Here is a 15,853-nt window from a genome sequence, read left to right as displayed (position 1 = left end):
TTGTTGAAATTACTGATTAAACATGGACTTAATAAAAACCCATCAAGAGTACTTGACAATGACCTGTCAATTCTCAAACTCTCCTTAGTCCTCAAACTTCCAACGAGAGATGTCAAGGAAAAGATGTCAAAACTTCTCACTCTCCTGTACAGGCCATTGTGATCGGCCCCTGCCTACCTTCCTAATTCCCTTTTATGTCATTTTCCCAATTTGAAAGCTTCAGCCACACTGGCAGGTAGTCCATCTCTTAGACTTCCTAAGCTTGTCCCAGTGAAGTGACTCCATGGTTTGTTTGGTTTGGTTTGGTTTTTTGAAACAGGGTCTTACTCTGCTGCCCAGCTGTAGTATAGTAGTGCAATCACAGATCACTGCAGCCTCAACCTCTCAGGCTCAAGTGATTCTTCAACCTCAGCCTACTGAACAGCTGGGACTACAGGCACCACAATGATTATGATGATGATGATGATTGTAGAAATGGGGTCTTGCTGTTTCCCAGGCTGGTCTAAAACACCTGGGTTCAAGCGATCCTCCCACCTCAGCCTACTAAAGTGCTGGGATTACAGGCATGAGCCACCAAGCCCGGCCAACTCCATTTTATTCTTCTCTCTGCCTCTAATGCTCTTTCCCCACAAAATTACATGGCTGATTCCTTCTCATTTATGCCTCAGTTCCAATATCACTTTCTCAGAGAAGGCTTCTCCTAGCTACTCAATCTAAAATTATACCATCCACATTCCTTTCTAGCACATTACCACAACTAGTGGTGTGACATTTAATATTATATAAAATTATTTTGCTTATCTATTTGTTTACTCATTGATTATTCATCTCTCTCCTCTAGATTGTGAGCTTAATGAAAACAAGGCCATGGCCATGTTCATGCTACATTTCTAAAGCCCAGACCTATGCTATTCAAATACAGTAGCCACGAGCCACATACAGCTATATAAATTAAAATAAAAATTAATGTAAGTTAAATAAAATTAAATATTCAGTTCATCAGCAACACTGGCCACATTTCAAGTGTTCAGCAATCATACATGGTTAGTGGCTACCATATTGGACAGCACAAAAAACATGTCCATCATCACAGATAGTTCCATTTGACAGTTCTCGTCTACAGCAATGTTTGGCAAACAGTAGGCACCCAACAAATATTTGTTGAATAAATCCTCACTCAATTTCAGCTCATCCTTCCCCGTTTTTTGGTGGTATCTAAGCCCTAAAAGTGAGGTAAACTAGACAATTTCCCTAGGACAGTATTCAGGGTGCCAAAAGGCCTTCAAGCAGATGCTACAGAAGACAGGGCTGTGAAGACAACCCCCTCCATTCAGAAAGAAAATTGATGTGAAATAATTTTGCTTTCATAATATTCAAAGAACTGATAACTGGAAGAGAATTACACTTGTGCGATTTCAGAGACATATGGATAGAAGGATGATTTAGGGGCAAAGTAAGAAAATATTCCAACAAAGCTCTTCAAATATGGCATAGGCTGGTTTGTGTGGTAATGAACTTGCTGTCACTAAAAGTAATAAAACTGACGTTTTGGTCATGTATTATTGGCATTACAAAAAGAACTCATCATTCCTGAAAATGGAGAAAAGTTTGGTTACTGAGAAACCTTCAGAGGTTTTCTTTGATCCAGTGACTCAAGACACCTTCATACCATCAATTTCAAAGAGTTCATAATAAGTCCCAGCTATTTCTAGCATCTATTGAACAACCCGATGTTGCCAGCCATTCATAACAGTTACCATTAACTCAGTGGTACCGTGAAAAGAGCAGAGATGACGTAAGAAGGAAGACAGATTCAAATTCTGGCTGTGATGGTTATGTGATCTTGGTCAAGGAGTCTAACCAGCCTGGGCTTCACTTTCCTCTTCTGTAAAAGGGGCTGTATCTGTCCCACTGGGTGGAAAGAAAGACTACATGAGAGAGCAAAACTAAAGACCCTGGAACACAGGAAGTCAATGTTCACTTCCAAGTAGGGTCTAATTTTCATCTGTCTGTATTATCATTGGAATCCCTATATTCTTGGTATAGGCAAAAATGCCATAACGTCATTGCTTTAAATGAATATGAAGCAATTGTTAGCTAGAAAGTGTGACAGACAGACAGAGAGATGACAGTTGCCATTGAGATGCAACATGAAATGCAAGGGCAAACATTTATAAAGCAACTACTCTGTGTCAGTCCCTGCTCCTGAGACCATACTGAAGAGGGTAAGACAGACCTATACCCAGGGCACTATAGAGCAGGGCAAACAGCGACACAAACTAAAATAGAGTTTCAGATAAAATGGCACAGAAAAATCAGGTGATAAAGAGATTAATTCCAAAATAAGATCTTGAGAAGACTTCTTGGAAGGGTCATTTGAGCTACATGTTGAAATATGGGTGGAATTTTGATAAAAGTCGTGGCTGAATGTGGGAGCTAGTGGAAAGAATAATAAAGATAATCTTTGCAGAAGGGAGCACAACTGGAAAAATTATTTAAGAATGACATTTAAGGACCTGTCTTCTTCACATGACCTCCATCTTGTCTTTAACATGGTTACCAGTAGTTCAGCAGCCAATTTGTTAAGCTTTGTATTTCAGCAAGGGAAAAGCAGGAAAAGAAGGGTAGGGTATGTCTAACCTTAATGGCCTGTTCAAGTGATAATGTACTGGTGATTTCCTGCAAGGAATTGGGAAGGAAAAACAGAGAGGCTGCTAATCAAAAAATGTCTCCTTGCACAACTGAAGGGCCTCTGGGCAAAGACCTTTTCAGAAAAATGGAGGACTTTATGATCCAGAACATAAACTCTTGCCAGCACTAAGAAAGAGATGTTGAATTTGACCTGATCAGGGGAGGGTGTTTTTACAGTCCTTGCCTGTACCAGCGGCAAAGATACTCATTGCAGCCTGAGCTGGGTCGTCTAAACTCAACGGGGGCCCAAGAGCTGATTTGGAATCTCTGAGCTGTTTCTCCTTGGTTGAAATGGAGTCACAGCTCCCCCTTCTGGGAGCTAAAGTGCCATCTAGCCCCGGAAAATCCTGCATGGAAAAGGCTCTATTGCAGATGGGCCTAAAACCCCCATGTTTTTCAGTACTTGCCTGCACCCGGAAACAGGCATCTAGAAGTCTAAGAGCACACTTTTGAGTGAACTCGATTCTGACTTCTCCAGGTCTCTCTTTCACAGGGCTTTACATTTCTCCTCCTGGAGTTTATGAGTCCTAGTTGTCACATGGGAGATGCTTTATATGGGAGAACACAATTTCGTGTGGAGGTTCTCTTTTTTGGAAATGTAGCAAGTAGGAAAGGTTTCTGGATCTTTGTGTGCACATGTGTGTATAAGCACACCTATTCATGTATGCTTGCAGATGTTCCTGTGCCTGTAACATGTATAAATGTCTAGGGGTTAGATTCTAATTAATATAAAGAAATTAATTTGCCTGAAGTATTTGCACTGGTGGATGGGTGTACATTTTGCTCTCTGGAAACCAGTGCATTCCTTAATAAAAATCTCAGATACAGACCAGACACTTTGCTGGGTTCTGCCTACCAGTCATACTCAGTACTGGGTCCTTGCTTGTGGGTAATTCTCTAAAGACACTGGAGAAGGAATCTATGTTTTCTCTCTGTCTCTCTGTCTCTCTCAATCCTCCCCACCCCACCCCGTGTGTGTGTGTGTGTGTGTGTGTGTGTGTGTGTGTGTGTGTTTGTGTGTTTTGGGAACAGTGATTGAGGCATTGGACCTTTTCTTTTCAGGGTCATGTTTCCAGATAGAAAAACCTTGAAATGCATCTCTGAAAATGTGAAGTTTCATGAGGGAAGACAAGCGATTGTCTTGGTAGGGGTCGTGGTGGCAGGGTGGCAAGATGGGGGTGGGAGCAATATACAGTCCCAGGCAGTGTGGGAGGAGTGGAAAGGTATTGCTCTAGCTGATAAGCCTAGATTCTAGTCCTAGGCATGCCACTCACTCACTACTGAATATTGGAGAATTCTCATCCCCTCTTTAGGCCACACTGCCTTTCTGCTCTTTAATATTCCTTCCAACTTCAATCATCTATGAATTAGGAAAGAGAGAAAATGAGGCAGTTCCCAAAAAGGAGTCTCCTCCTTGGCTCTAGTACCCCCTACCCAAGACAATCCAGGGAGGTCTGCTCTGACATCCTGAAGGAGATTCTCTGTGGCTGTGTGAAGGCTTCAGCCTGAGGTATCAGTCTCTGGACAGAGAATGGTATGTCTGCAAGTGCCTGCAGGTAGAACCCACCCGTCAGGGCAGGTTCCTACAAATACATGTTTGCTTTTATCTCTCCCCAGAATATGAATATATACATATATGTGTGTGTGTGCACGCACGCACGCGCGTGTGTATTATATATACATATATATTTCTTCCTAGAATATACATGTGTACATTTTTTAGGCCAAGTATATTTCTACTTTTTTTCCCTAAGAGGCCTTGTCAGCGGCCCCTCCGAGCTGAGCTAGACAAGAGGCTGTGTCCCAGCGTCACAGCCCTTGTCTTCTCCTAGCCTCCCTGGCTGAGAGTAGAACGGCTGCCGCTTACCTTGAGAAAGTAACAGCTGCCGAGTCTGGAAGCCATGCTAACAGCAGTAAAACTCAGCATTTTTGCTGAGTAGGGCAAGCCTTTAAGAGGCAGCTGGGAATCAAATCAATGGCTGGCCCCAGAGCCCAAGCCCAACAGTACCAAGCCAGGGTGGCCAAGAGACCTACCTAAAGAGCCTTCCAGGAGGTGGAGGAAAGAAGAAAGAGGGCCTTGACCCAAACTGCCTTCCTGGCTGAGATTCTTCCATGGCCCCCCTGCCCTTGGCAGTATTTCAGAGCCAAGTGAGAGATGCGAGGTGCAAACCGACAGCAGTTTAAGTCAATTACTGCCACATTCTGTTATAGGTTCCCCACTCAGAGCCCCTTTTCAAATTGTAGATCTCCCTCAGTAATGAAACACTCTCTCTCTCTCTCTCTCTCTCTCTCTCTCTCTCTCTCTCTCTCCCACTTCTCTGCCTTCTCCCAATATCCTCCTAACTCCAGTGGAGCCATGGAGAGGCATATTTAGGAAGAGACTCTCTGGGGGCTTCCCCGCCTGAAAGGGGGAAAGAAAGACGAATCTGTCTTAGAAAGTGCCCCATCCATCTCCTTCCATATCATCCAGAGCTGCCCCTAAATGAAATTTCCTCTGAGACCCTTTGCAACTGTGATGGATGAGCAAGTCCCCGAGGACGCTTTCTCCTTTCCCTTGAGGGGGGATCCATGCAAACTTGCCCAGATCCTCCCCAAAAGCACCAGAAGCCAGACGGGCTGTGTTGATTGCAAACGCGGATGCAGGGTAAATCCCTATCCCAGACTTGCCAAGCCCCAGATAAGGAGGCCACGGCTGACTTCCCCCTTTCTCTGTCACCCACTATCCAGTGTCTCCAAATTCCCATCAGAATCCTGGAGTCTGTCCAGTGTGGAATTTAAAGTGACAGCGTCTCATTTGCCTCGGGGGTTGGCCATGTCTCTTTCATATTAAGCGGTGGGTCCCAGGGTAGCAGGATTCCACCGTTTGGAGGAATTTTCCTTCAAACGTACCAACATTGGGCTAAAGAAGGTGCCATCTACAGCCCCATAATCCTCCCCAAACCCCAAGCCCAGAGCCCCAAGAGGAAGTCCACAGCGGGTTTCCCGATGACTACGTGATCCTATAGTAAGGGTCCCATTCCGTGTAAGCTGGAGAGACCTAATTAAAAAGACACACGAGCGCACACACACAAACACATACGTACAAACATGCACACACACATCGCGCCGTAAGTAGGTTATAGGACCTCTCTCTCTTCACCCCTCCCTTACACACACGGACACACACACACACCACACACACGCATCAAACGCAAACGACGCCGCACACGCAAACACACACTAGCACCACATCAAGTTCCCACCATGGTGCACACGTCGGGAGCGCGCGGGGACACACACGCCACTCACTCAAACCCGCAATTAACCCTTTGAGCCCAGGCACAGGAACCCCCTCCCTAGAACCGGAGAAGACTTGGAGGCGGCGGGGCGGCCAGGTGAAGAGCGGACAAGGGTGCCCGGAGGGGGAGGGGCAGGGCAGCGCGGGGGCGCCCCTAATGCGGTCCGGGGCCGGGTCCAAGGACAGCGGGGCTGCTGGGCGCTGCACCCGGCGCCGCCTTACCTGGAGTCAATGTCCGTCTTTGGCGGAGAGCTGCGGGCGGACGCTTTTTATTCGGCTCGGTGGGAACTTGGGAAAGCCCTGCGTCCAGCTCGCATTCCGGGCACGGCGCGGGGACTGCAGGCGTGGGGGTACCTGGCTCCTAGCAGCCTGGCTCATACTCAGCCGTAAAGTCCCCTTCGCTGGTCCCGAGGACAGGCATGAATCCCGGCTCCGGAAGGCGGTCACTACTCCCTCTGCCTCCCGGCTGTCTCGCTCTCGCTCTTGCTCGCTCGCTCGCTCTCTCGCTCTCTCCCTCTCTCGCGGGTTCGCTCGCCTGCGCTCTCCTCCTCCCCCCGCGCCAGATCAGTTTGCAGCCGTGGGGACCGGGAGCAAGGCGGCTGGCGAATGGAGAGGGAAGTCCAAGTGCGCCGCGGTCTCCGGGCGGGGAGCGGCGGAGGCCGGGCTACGCGGGGGGAGGGACTTAGCCATCGACGGCCGAAAATGAATGGGGGAGCGGCGGCCTGGGGGCGGGGAGGGAGGAGCCGAGCGCCGGGGTTGCTTCCGAGGAGTGTTTTGTACATCTTTAGGCGAAGGAGGAGGAGAAGCCAGAGGATGAGAGACGGGAGGCCGCCTCGAGGGAAGGGCGGCCCGGGTGGGCTGGGGCTGAGCTGTGGGGAGTTTCGTGGGTCTGGGGGGTGTACGGTGTTGTGTCTATGAGCACGAGCATCCAAGGGGACCGTGCGTATGCGCAAACCCGGAATCCTGGTGCCCTTAAGCGTGACTGTACTGTGTGTGTCGCGAGTACCTGAGTGTTTCTGGGGCCGCAGGTGTTTCCATGGCTGCGTGGACCCATCGAGTATGGGTTTTGTCTCGGGAGGTGCCCGTGTGGGTCCGTTTGTGTCTGCCCGTCTCTCTGTGAGTGTTTGACACTGTTTCTCTCGGTGTGTAGGCGAGAGCCCACGTAACCTCCCAGAATGAAGCAAGAGCTTCTTTACGTAGGCAGGATGTAGGAGTGAGAAGCTGAGGGGACACGAAGTTCTCTGGAGACCACCAAAGGCGGGGAAGGGGCGAGGGTACAGGGAGTAAGACATGAAAATGAAAAGCAAAAGACTCCACAATCAGCCTGAGATGCAGGCTGGGGCTGCTAACATGGGGCCTCTCCCTGAAGCAGAAAATAAAGCCCTCCTATGATCTCAATTCCCACACAGCGCACATTTTGTATATTTGTTTACTTTGCTTCCCTTCTGATTTAAACTAAATCAGCAATGCAGATTCCTAGTCCCTTGAAGATTAGGCAAGAATAGAAAGCATTAAGGCTACCAGACGGAGGGGCAGGAAGTCACAGGAAAAGGTGATGGAAAATATAAAAGAGCCAGATTCAATAGAAGTGCAGGCTCGAGAGAGGTTGGAGTCCTGTAGCTGTGTAGTCTTGGTCAAATTACTTACCCATTAAGCCTCAATTCCTTGTCTATTTAATAGAATAATAATATATCTACCCATCTAATAGGACTGATGTGGAATTGTAATGAGTTAATATATGCAAAGGCACTTAGACTGCTCATGAGTTAACGTATGCAAAGGCACTTAGACTGCTCCCTGACACCTAGTGAGTGCTCAGTGCACGCTGTCTGCTTTTATGATTTCCATTGTATGTTTTTGGTTTGTTTGTTTTTTAATTCAAAGGATGATAAGAGAGAGATGTGACCACCAGGGAGGCCTAGAACAATCTAAGAGCCAGTGAACTAATTGGAGGAAGAGGAGTCTTGAAACAAAATGGAAGAGAAATGTTTGAGTGATGAACTGGGAACTTGGGAAAAAATTATTTAATCAATAAAGAGAAAGGGGAAAAGAGAGGAGAAGACATAGAGCTAGCCAGAATGATCCTGGCTCTCAGGAGGTCAGGACTGAGGGGAGAGGAAAGGGAGAGGAGCAGCAGCCAGTGCATGCTTTTCAGCCTCCACTGGAATCCCAATGAGGAGGAGTCAGCACCACGGACAGCTCTCCAACCACTAACTCACCCAGCGATTTCTCTTTCCGCCTGGTGGAAAATTCTCCCTTTTTTCTTGGGCAACTTTCTCTTTCCCTTGGCTTCTGGCCCACGTCCAGGTCTTGAACACAGGTTCCCCATGGCAGTTCTGACTTTGATTCTGACCATGAAAAAATACTCCCACCACACACACTGCTTCTTCCACCCAACGCAGTATGAAACCCCAGGTCGCTATCTCTTGCCTCTCCTCCTTTCTTTATTTTCTCTCCTTCTCTTTCTGTCTGTACCCCATTCCTTCTTTTTTTCGTCGCTATATTTTTCTTTGTCTCCCCATCATCCCCCAGCTGAGATCTACTTCCATGACGGTTAGTAGGCAACAGCAACCCTGCTGATAATGCAGTTCTGAAATCAATCTGAGACAACGTAGTCAGGCAACTTCAGATGAAGACCAAAGTTCTGACTGATTCTTCTTAACCCTTTCCTTATAATCAGTCTCCCAAGATGGGTTGTGGTCTACATACCTTAGAAAGATGGGACTTAATGCTTTGGAACACTGTCCAGTCTTCCTCTTCCTCACCCCACACAGTCAATATTTCCCTAAAGAAACAAAGAGCTCTTCCTGGTTCCAACTACTGTTACACAGAGAGAAAGAGGAGAGATAATTTTGAACTTTTACCGTGCACCAAGCATTTTATTTGCAATGTTTTGAATATTATTGCTTACAATTCTGAAAATACTTTGCAGTATGAGATAGAAAATACTATCCCATCTTTACGGAATAGGAAATTGAGTCTTGAAAAACTTAAGTAGCATGCCAAAATATAGCTAGTAGGTGACGGAGTTAGGAATTCAACACCCAAGTCCAAGTCCAAAATCTTTATCCTCTGGGAATAATGGGGAAGCCCTGGGGTGATTAGAAGTTCTTAGAATTTTATGGAGTCACTGCACCCAACCCTAAATATCAACTTAGATGTCTGGAGGCATTGCATTATCTGTGCCCCATCCCAATGGATGATTTAATGTATCTTGTCCCTGGAGAAGGAGGTGAAGACTTTGCATGGACAGATTTAAGGCTCACTCGAGCCTTATGGTTTCTGAGTTTTGAATAAAACTCCAAGCTTTCCAGGTCTTAGTTCATTTGCATTTGGCTCAGTTTAGCTTCCCTGTTTCTATGAAGAAAGGCTAAGAGGGCCATTTTAAAATGTCTCCAAAGACTCCTTGGTCATCAGAAAAGTTCTCAGTGCAAAGCATGTCTAATGACTTACGGAGAATGCAGTCAAAACCATATGGATAACATTTTTGCAGAAATACACACGGGTGGGAAAAGGTTTAGAGGCCAAAAATATATTTCTTTTTTTCTTCTTTGCCAAAGAAAGAACATTTAAGGCAGCTTGAGATATGTGAGAAATGTCTTGTTCTTTCTTTGGGGTGGGTGTTGGTGAGCAGCTGTTTGCTATTTCCACCGAATTTACTAAGGGCTTCCATAGGGAGGAGTTGCCAACAGATTAGGGTAGACTTAAGAAAGAACTTCCTGTCTGTAGATTTTGGGGTGACAATAAAATAGCACCTTTTGTACAATGGCATTTAATAAGTAAATGGAATGTTTCACAGCATTTCATTCATAGTATGATAGATTTGAAAATCAATGGACAATATTTTTAATATCACAGACTGTTTAAAGAACCTCCTTTTTGCTATAGACCCTCTCTGTTGTAGAAACTGTACTTATAAAATATCCCACACAATTTCACATGGAGTTTCACTGTATTTGTCTTTGCCAGTCTCATTTGTTAATATCTATCCCTGGACCCCAGCTTTAGGACTCTAGAGTAGGTGGCTTTTCTGGTCTGTAATCTGACCTTAGATTTTATAGGTTGTTGTATTTAGATTTAAGCTTAAGAAATTGCAAAGGGATATCCAGTGAATAAATTAATAAACAGGTAAGCATCATTTTTTTCCTAGAAATCGACAAGAAATATAGATAAATGTCCAGTGATGAAATGGAGGTTTCACTTACCCTTCCTTAAATAAAGATAAGATTTTTGTCCTGTTTGTGCAGGACTCTCAGCCACCTGCTGCTGTCTCAAAAGCTTAAGTTCACTACTCCTGTCAAATCTCAAAGGAGTTAAAATCCCTTAATCTAGGGTGCTTTAGGTTCAGAATATACTGAACAACTGCTGAAAGAAGCCTGTATTTCTTAAGTGCCTACTGACTGTGAGGTAGTATGAAAGATTCTGAGATAAATATCTTGCCTGGTCTCTGTCTTCTAGGAGTCTGAAATCCATTGCAGAGCCATACCCATGCCTAAATAATCAGAATACACCATAGAAAGTAGCAGGCATGCTCAGGGTCTATAGGAAATATTGAAAAGCTAAAAGGAGGAAAATTTTGCCTCCATGTTAGGTATAACATTTTACACCTATAATCAGCTATTTTTCTTTAATTTTAAAAACAGATGAATTCATAATAACTGATATTTATTGAGTGATTAATATGTGTGAGCAACATTTAAGCCTTCCGTGTCTCTCATCTAGGCTGTTATGAGTCTCTTTTCATTGAATAAAAGTGTTATGCTGGCCTGGCATGGCGGCTTATGCCTGTAATCCCAGCACTTTGGAAGGACAAAGCAGGTGGATTGCTTAAGCTCAGGAATTCAAGACCAGCCTGTGCACCATGAAGAAACACTTTCTACAACAACAACAACCAAAACAAAACAAAACAAAACAAACAAAAAACTATAAAAATTACCCGGGCATGGTGATGTGTCCTTGGGAGGCTGAGGTGGGAAGATGGCTTGAGCTTGGGAGGCAGAGGTTGCAGTGAGCTGAGATCACACCACTGCACTCCAGGCTGGGCTACAGAGCCAGATCATGTTTCAAACTAAAAAATGCTATGCCTCTTAGTCTCTCTCTCTCTCTCTCTCTCTCTCTCTCAATGTCTCTCTCTCTCTCTCTCACTCTGTCTCTCTCTCTCCCTATCTCTCTCCATCCTTTTCTCCTTCTCTCTCTATCTTTCTTTTCTCCTTCCCAACCCATACCAACTCTGTTTGGGCAATGTGCTTAGAACACAGTTGTCATCCGTCATTCTACTTATCTAAAATCTGGTAGACTTTTAACTGTATGCTGAAGTCAGAACCATTTTACCCAGAATTTAATGCCCTCCATCATCTGGTCCTGGTTTTTTTTTTCCCCCAAACTTATTTATACCTAGTTATCACCCTGTACCTTCTATGCTAGCAAAAATGGACTGCTCACTTGTTCTTCACTCCCAGCTTCCTTTTCTCTGTGCATGCTGGTCCCTTTATTCCCAGGTCTTTTTCTCCCTAGCAGCCCATCATTTCTGCATGACCAAATCTTACCCTTCCTTAAACATTTAGTTCATATGCTTTATCCTTGACCACTTCAGTTAGGATAAAACACATTTTTACATGAAGTGTACAAAGCTGTTCATGATCTGACCTTAACTTTCCTTCTAATATCATGTCCCTTCTCTCCACTCCAGTCACACTGGCTCTCTTCCAATCACTAGAGTTTACCAAGTTCCTTTCTGCCTCTAGGCTTTTGTGCTTGCTTTCCACTCCTAGCCAAGTCCTACTTACCCTTTGAGTATCTGTGTAAATGTCACTCCCCTGACCCCCAGAACAAGGCTCTCATTTCTCTTACAATCCTGAATTTCTCTGTCACAACATGTATCATCATTGTAATTCAACAATTATCAGTGACATTATTTGTTTTATATATGTTACCCCAGCTAGAACTAAAACTCAAAGACATAAAAGATATTTTCCTGGTGAGAGCTTAGTACATGAAGACACAGTGTATTTGTGTTAACTATACCCTATGTCCCAGGAACTGCTCTATGTGCTTCACAAATGTTAATTCATCGAATCCTTTTAATACCCCTGTGATGTCCATATTGTCATTATGATTATTACCTCCATATTCAGATGAAGAAAGCTGAGGCACAGAGAGGCTGAACAATTTGCCCACTATCATATATCAGAACCAAAATTCAAACTGAGGCCACCCTGCTATAGAAGCCAAATGTGGCCGCTAAGCTACCTAGCCCTTTACATGGGAAAAGCCCAATACAAATGTATTCAATAAACAGAAGTTCTTTCTCAAGCCTTCAGTCTTTAACTTATCCATTCTCCTCTGACTCTGTGGCATTCTTCACTTTCTTTCATGATGACTATTTGCATATTGGAACCTTGCTCTTGGTATTCCCAGCTATCAGCTATGGTTCTTCAGCAAACATATCAAATATCTGGAGGCATGCTTCTACCTACTCACTCCTTGACCAGGATTTGGACCCTTCATAGTCTCCCATCAGGCTCTCCCAGCTGTGAAAATGGGTGTGTTTGGACACGAGAGCACGCAAAATGATTTTATTAGACATACCCAGCTTTCTCTCTCTCTCCTCCCTCTCCTTTCCATGTTGCTAAAGTTCTAGCTTCATTAAACCTGCACTTTCCCAGGCCTTTGCCCTGGTGACATACAACTTCCAAAAAAAGGTTTTAGGAAAGGTGTTGAAAAAATATTATCCTGTTTGCTGAAGCTCAAGGAACATCCCTATTGCAAATTCCTTCAATATTCTACTTGAATTAATAATTCAGTATATGCAAGTTCTCTTGAAATTTCAGATAGTGTCTTCCTTGTTTTGCTCTGTTTTGTGTGTGTGTGTTGTTTTTGTTTTGTTTTATTTTGTTTTAACAATCTCACTTTTTGTGATGATGGAAAGCTGAGGTAGGCACACCAGGTAGCCCAACTTTATAGAAATGAAATAGAGACTTGGGGACATAGAATGACTCATAGAAGGATAACCCTTTGTAATGATGGATCCACAGCTTGAACCAGGTATTCAAACTCATCAAGGCTTGTGTACTGCTTCTCTCTTTATTTCTGTGTTAAACACTGCTTTAGGTGGCTTAATGATCAATCTATTCCACTTCAACTCATTCCCTCCTAACTCCTTCCTCTAACAGGCAGCTCCTACCCCTTCTCTCAAGCTCTGCCACACTCCACGAGGGGGAGCCCTACGTAGGTAATTTTTAGCATGTGCCTATCTCACGTCCATTTCCCTCTTCTGCTATCAGCACCTTTGTTTTCCTTTTGGAAACCACTTTTCTAAGTTTCTCACTTCATTTTGTTCTAGAGGTGCTGATCCTGTCCCCTGGCTCTAGGGCACATGACCAAGATTGGCTAGTCAGAGTGTTCTATCCCAGTGGTCACCATGATTGGTATAGGCATGGAGATTGATCCACACTGGTCCAGGAGAGTCAGCTCCAGAACGTTTGCTGGACCCATTGTAAAAAAGTACTCCTGAAAACAAAATAGCGATAATGGGCATATTTAGCTGGTAGGATTCAAACCTGGAGTTCTGAAAATGACCTTGGCCACCACAATGAAGAAGTACGACTGGGAAGGAAGGAAACGTGGAATGGATCCAGAGGTTTCTGAAGTCTTTAAACACATACTTAACCCTATAAACTGATTGCTTTCCTTTCTACTTTAACCAATTTGGTTTGGGTTTCTGTCACTTGCCACCAAATGTATCTTAGAGCATTATAAATCAGAGTGATGGAGTTTTAGATACAGAACTTTGAAACATTTGATTTAGAGAGACCAAAAGTAGAGAAATGAAATTGGAGCCAAGTGAATTGCTATTAATTCAATTCTACCCCTGGTAAGCCCTGTGCCCTACACAAGTCAAGTCTCTTTGTCCCTCCGGACATTTGTCCCTCCGGACCATGTATTCTTAACCTATGTGATAGGCAGAATTCTAAGATGATACCTAATGCCCCCTCGCCATGTAGAATTCCTTCTACTTTGAGCGTGGGTAGAATCTGTGTATATAATGAGGTATCACTCTTATGATTACATTATATTATATGAAAAAAGGGGAATTATTATCTTGGATGGGCAACTAAACCATGTTAGCTTTGAAAAGCATGTTTTCACTGGCTATAAAGAAGGAAGTCTGAGAGATGTGCTCCAGGAAAGGAAGCAAACACTCAGCTCATAAACTGCCTGTGGAAGGCATGTAGCAAGGATCCATGAGTGGCTTCTAGATGGTGACAGGTGTCCCTGCTGACAACTAGCAGGAATGACCACAAGAAAAGAAATTCTGCCAACAGCCAATGAACTTAGAAGAGAACACCAAGCCCCAAATGACAACCACAGCCCTAGAGGACCCCTTAATTTCAGTCTGATGAGATCCTGAGTGAAGTATCCAGTCACTCCACTTCTGGACATCTACAGAAGCAGTGAGACAATAAATATGTATATTTTAAGCTATTAAATGTGTGGGAATTTGTTGCATAGCAATAGAAAACTAATATACTCTATAAATAAAGTAGTTTTATCAAAATGTCTCTATAGTCTTCCCTTTCAATTCCAATATCACTTTCTCCGGTGGCAATAACTGCTGGTGCTAAACTATCTGGGGATTCCCATAATACATCCCAATCCCTGATAATCCGTCTCATGTCTATTCATAAACACTTTCCAAACTAGAGAGGGAAAAAACACCCTCCCACCCGACTTGCAAAGCTCTTCCATCCAGTGACTTATTTTCTATATAAAGCCTTATCCTGTTGATGCAGTACATTCCATCTGGATAAACATAATCATTGGGGGTGGGCATGTGAAAATGAGTTTCCTTTGCCCCCACAGCTTGCTCCCAGTAAAATGGTCTTCTGATCCAGTGACATCATTTTTTGAGGTGTGAATATACACTAATTATTTTCAAGTCAGTGAGCTTAGTGAATGTGAAAAATAGACTTTGGAGTCAAATAAGTTTGAGCCCAAACCTGTCATCACACATTTTGGAAAGATACACAGTAAGCCTTACTAGGAACCTCACATGCACCATTCTCAGTGTCCCAGTCTCAGTGTCCTTATTTGGCAAATGAGGAACCAACAATTTACCCAGAACTTATGTTTTGAGCATCTTCTCTGAACCAAATATCTAGTCTAATGGCAATGAATAGGTTACTCTCTTTTGGAGCGTATAATCTCATTAGGAAGTAATACTTACACTAAAAAGGTTGTTGTAATGATTAAATGAGATAAGCATTTAGCGTGGAGCCTGACAGCCTCATTCAGTGGGAGCCATGCTTGGAGGGGTTATACCTCCCAAAAGGAGCTATATGATTATTAATAACAGTATTTATTGAGTACTTACATCAGGTCAGGCATTTCTCAAACTTCTTTTCTGTGTATTAATTCATATAATCACCACAAAACATCCCAAGAGGTAGATATGATTATCATCCCCAGTAAGAAAAGAATTGATAAGTATCAGACTGAGGTATAAATACAGATCGTTGGGCTCACAGGTCAATGCGTGTTACTATGATTTCTTAATAATTCTCATTAGATGCCTTTAAAGCAAAAGGGATGACACAGGGTAGAGAGTTTTTGACTGTTTTTTGAATGTGAAAGTTTCCCAATACCCCAAATGCATATGCTACTTGCATACCATGAATACCCCACACACAACAAATTCTAACCAAGTTACCACTATTGATCAAGGGTTACACAAAATGACATTAGTAGTAGTGCTTTTGGTTCTAATTGTTTTATTTGCATTTTTCATGCTTATAATGTTCCAGAAAGTTTGGTAAATTCTTCACAAATAGTATTTAGCTTAATAAATTAAACTGCACTCCAGCTTGGGTAACAGAGCAAGACTGT

General features: G+C 43.8%; 1 protein-coding gene across 2 annotated transcripts in view; it reads right to left on the bottom strand.

The window, feature by feature from the left end:
* Positions 1-6,596, bottom strand: part of BRINP1 (BMP/retinoic acid inducible neural specific 1) — a 198,816-nt gene extending 192,220 nt beyond the window's left edge. For both annotated transcript variants that reach the window (XM_065530148.2, XM_005580937.4), the window contains exon 1: positions 6,191-6,596. The gene's annotated coding sequence lies outside the window, so the exon portion shown is untranslated. The remainder of the gene's footprint in view (positions 1-6,190) is intronic.
* Positions 6,597-15,853: the final 9,257 nt, after the last annotated feature.

This window comes from Macaca fascicularis, chromosome 15 (assembly GCF_037993035.2).
Source record: "Macaca fascicularis isolate 582-1 chromosome 15, T2T-MFA8v1.1".
In the NCBI taxonomy this organism is placed as follows: domain Eukaryota; kingdom Metazoa; phylum Chordata; class Mammalia; order Primates; family Cercopithecidae; genus Macaca; species Macaca fascicularis.
The sequence above is the reverse complement of the archived record's forward strand: the minus strand, read 5'-3'. Positions and strand labels throughout refer to the sequence as shown.